This window comes from Mya arenaria, chromosome 13 (assembly GCF_026914265.1).
Source record: "Mya arenaria isolate MELC-2E11 chromosome 13, ASM2691426v1".
NCBI lineage: Eukaryota > Metazoa > Mollusca > Bivalvia > Myida > Myidae > Mya > Mya arenaria.
Genome location: NC_069134.1, coordinates 60,662,597 through 60,667,687, shown reverse-complemented (window position 1 = coordinate 60,667,687; position 5,091 = coordinate 60,662,597).

Here is a 5,091-nt window from a genome sequence, read left to right as displayed (position 1 = left end):
GGGTAAAGAACTAAGTGTAAATTATGGTCTAGAGTTAAACCAGTCGTGTCAATTTTGGTCTAGACGAAGGGAAATTCTTATGATACAAAAATGAAACTCTTTGTATTATTGAGCTGACACATTTCAAATATAAATGAATGTGTTTGTGTTTTTCCCTAATATTCTTGAATATACGACTGTCATGTCTTATGTCATACATTTTGGGTATTAGACGTGTATCTGTAGAAATATTTCAAGTTTTATACGTTTGCACCAAATAAATCAACTGCTTGATTGCCCTTATCTATCAAAGTGAATTGAGGAAAAACGATAAGCGCAATTGTTGAGTTCACGTTTGCAAAAGAACAATTGATTTGTTGCTATAAATAAAATAGCTGTAGCATGTAGGACATGAGTTACTGATTTCTATGATGTTTACGATAACCTAGTAATGACGTTGAGTATTTCATTATTCTTAATTGCTTTCACCTTATGAAGGCTAAATAATCTTAAATCGCATTGTGGAGATGAGAATGTGTCTTCCTTTTTTATGATAACGATGGCAATACAAATAAATACCAGGATACATAGTGGTCATCCGCCCGACCGTCACAATGACCGTCCGCCCATCTCGCCATGGAAACACATGCCTTGGCCTCCGTCTCCCATTCAACTTGTACTAATGTTAGTATAAAATGGTTTAGTATGGATAAAATAATGCTAAGTTGTTATATCATATTTACAATAAAAGCTGACTAGGATAATGTTCACATACCGACTGTTCATGGCCAATTAGATTTGAACGATAAATTAGTACCTCAGTTAACGTAGCGCCTCGGTCGTATATATCATATAATAGCATATATTATTATATAAGTCAGTGTTTCAAAAACAAACATTTGCCTCTTCAATTAAAGTTAAAAACTAATTAAAGTATTTTGAAACACTGAACAAATATTGCGATGGTTGAGTTAATGAGATGACTAACGTGCAGAAACAGTGTGAACTTTGTAAAAGGTAATTCTTTTGACGAGTGTGCTTCTAACGAGCTTCTGTGAACTTGGTTAATGTTCAAAATATACTCTTTTTACAAGTCTTATAGCTGGCTCTGGAACAAGTTGCAAAATGTATTGACGAACCAGAAAAAAACATTTAGCATTTGTTTACTTACAATACAATGTACTTGAAATCTTTTTGAGATGTATTGCACGGAAGAACACCAAGAAGCTTTAAACAGTCCAATTAACGTCGGGAAAATCATTAACATAATGTTGAATTCTTGGACGATTTCTTGTCGTTTATTGCGTTTGTAATTGGCAGTAAAATTGCCAAAAGTCACTTCTCATTATTTGGAGGAACTTACTGGTTTCTTTTTGGTGTTTCTACTTTCGTTTTATGATTTCTTTCGACAGTTGTTGCCAATGAGAGTTAATTCGGCATACCAATATACGTATCATCATCTATGAGTCGAAACCCATGAGTGCCGTGGTTCAATTTTAGTAAGACAATGTGAAACTATATCTGAAGACAGTGTGGGAATCCGAATGTGAATCATATGCTGAAATTGTATTTTTTATCAATAGCAGCTAACCCCGTTATAAAACTGTTCAGCCCTCGTAAATGACCTGTGCCGTAAAATTTCTATACCATGTATGAAAGTTCAAGAAACACCTACTTCTTTGATGACTGTGTATTTCTATAGTTTTCAGAATGACATTCATATCAATCAGACAACATGTCGTGTGTGTTAGCGAGCAGATTTGATGGGAGTTCGTCTGGCAAGTATAAACATAATTTTGGATCTATGGCTTTACATTCTTCTCCATTAAAGTTTTCAGAACAATCAAAAGAATAGTAACCTTCACCTCAACCATTGATAAATAAAATCCCGTCATCATAATAGCAAATTCATCACAGATCATGACCCCAATTCGATAAAACGTGTCAAAGAAATTGAATATGAAATGAATGGCAGAATGGACGCAGAAAAGGAAAGTGTGGAGACTGATAGCAGTGAAACTAAACTAAATGTCCATTGGGTAACTTCAGCTAAAATTTCTGCCCAAGTTAAAGCCACGTGAAATCCTAATAATATCAGTATTATTGCATTTACTATGTATTCTGTTCATTTTACCGTCCTACGATATTAATCATCTTTAAATCTTAGGTCTTTTATGTCTTGATTGTTTTATTTTATTTAACGTACTCAATGTCACCTATATTAAGTCTTCAAAACAAATTGTTTTCCTTTAAAAGCAACAGTATTATTATATGAATATACATCATTACAAATGAACATATAACATTCTATTATATACCATTTTGTACATGAGTACAAGACGAAACCAATGTTCGTTGGTTGTTGTTTTCAGTCAAAAAATAACAAACGTTGACAACAATTAAAGTCATGGTTGGCGGCGTTGCTCTACATGTTTGCATAATGTCCCTGGAAACAACAGTCATTTTTTTTTTTGGGGGGGGGGGGGGGTGGGGGTAAGGACAATGATAAATTTGTGTTTGTTGTTTAGACGAGCAGGCTTTGTATCACAAATACTTTGGGCACTAATATACATCAAGATTGTAATGTGTACCAAGAGTCAGAGTGATATTTATTAATCTGTGGAATAAAATCGTAAAATAGTGTCCAATATGGTTAAAAATGAACTGTTTAAAGGCTCGTTATAAAGGATGAGAAGGCCTTTTATCACGGAACATACACCAGGCACGATAACATATCAAGTTGGCAATGTATCCAGAGTGTTATATCTAGAACAGTTGAAGAAGTTTTCTTTAAAACAATTGCAACATACCACCCGTCCGATCGTCGGCCCAGCTAACCATATAGTGACCCTATAGTGACTTCAAAACTTTTCCCTTTATTCAATTGTATTTTATTTTATTAAATATACATAATTAATAAACATGATTTCGTCAAACAATATTATTCAACAAAAGGATTTGGCTACAAGTTATAAACAACATTGTTATAATAAGATCGCCCTTCTATGATTCTATGAACACAAAAGGGACAAGCCCCGTGTTAAATATTTCAAATATTGACCCTGTTTTGAGATACAAAGTGAGGCTCAAACACCATTAACAGACCACACACGCATAAGTAAAGCTTTGTCAACTAATGAACGGTCAGGAAAACAAAGGATCATAGGAGCATGAGTTCACTGGTTGTTTTAAACGAATTGATATGGCCATTACCTCACAATTGTCCCAACATGTATAAATAAAAACAGAATCTTAAAAATTAAGCTCATCTTGAAAACAATGAAGAATAAAGTGAAACATTACATATTATAAAAAACCTGATAAAGTAGTTTCATGTACACAACAACAGGATACATAAATAACCAGCATAAAATGAATCAAGCCGGAGTAACAGTGCCAACTCTTAAATGGTACAGTCATTAAAAAACATAAGTGTGATATAATTTGCCGGAGCAAATCCATTTACTTGTCTATTTTTGTTTATTTTAATACAGACGAAACAAAAAGAAAATAGCATTTTTAACTGAAATAAATACAAATATTTTATATGTAAGCCAATACAGTGTCAGGCTCATGATTCGACCAAACCATCAAACACCCATTCAGCAGTTTTCAGCCGATATTTTCGGCCGATAAATTTCGATAAAGTTATTCTTTGGTTTTATGAAGTGAGTTATTTAAAAACTTGCGAATGCGCACTTGTTATTTTAGAGAAATTAGCGTTCAAAGCTTTGGGAGTTACCATTATTGTTTTAGAGTTCTAAACAATTAAGTCGTTATTTAAGGACTGTATCCGTCATGCCGACTTAATTGCTAAAAAGACAAAATAAACACTATCTATAACTTAGCATAAATTTAGTATATCTTACTATAATCAGTCTTGTCGTGTGCATGGTGTAGTTAATGTTAAATTATTAAACTGATATACCTTTACACCAAATATTTTAATTCTGTAAAATTTACTGCATATTATAGTCGCATGTAAGCTCAGATCTCAGGTTGTTTAAAGACTACTAATATTTAGCTTAACAGCTTGCCTATCCCATTCGTCTGTAAACACAGCAGATTTAGACTAATAAAACATAATAAGCCTTTTCAAGTGATAGAACATGTCTTATTTGCAGTTCTATTCCTTTACTTTGTATTTTTGTATGCGAATACGTCAACCTGCTACAAGGGTTTCCAATGAACCGGAATGACGCTTTAATTGCTGCATCCGAATTTATGTTAGATTGATGTGTCGGTATTATCTAATTAGATCCTACTGCCCCGTCTACTGATGTTGTACTGTTGATGCAAGGGAAAGAAACTCATTAAATGTCAATTAATGTTAAATGATTTCTACTTCTGTTGTTCTTTCAATATTTTGTTGAACAAAGGAGCAACTTTGTGTAAAATTGTGAGTAAATCTTGATTTACCAAAAGACATTTCAGCCACAGGCCCATGTAATGAGAACATCAGGCATCCATTTATTTCGTAAGCAAAACCTCATTTTAATGTGTAGTCCTCAATCGGTAAGCTCATAAATAAGATACGTTTTTCACATTTATCACATACAATCAAGCTGATAAACTCTCGTATTTAAAACGTTCATGTGTGCCAAAAACATACAGCACGATACAAAATATGTCACATCTAATTGCGTAAAGACAAAAATTATAAACAAACATCTTGACAAAAATATTTGCCATAAACTCGGAATCAATCAAACTAAGACTGATGTTAGGACTATGATAAATGTGTTGACTATTAAATTGCAGGGATTAGAAATTATTGCGAGCTGAAACAGAGTTTGACTGGTTTATCGCCTGATTGTTTAATTTTAATTCTTTATTTTTTTAATTAAAAACGGGTCATATTTCAAAGGTTACTATAAATAAACTAAAATAGGTGTGTCAATGTGAATTGACTTTTGTTGATCTTGAGGAATTTATGAAATTCAGAAACAGGCGTTTGCATTTGTGTATTGTTTAAAGCTAATGATCAGCAGTGTGGTGACTTATCATATCCGGAATGTCTAGGTGATCGCTCACTCAAAAGTATTAGTTTTTGTTGTTGTTGTATACGGCTGGAAACTCGACAGTTTTTGTGGCATATTTCTATTGTTTTAA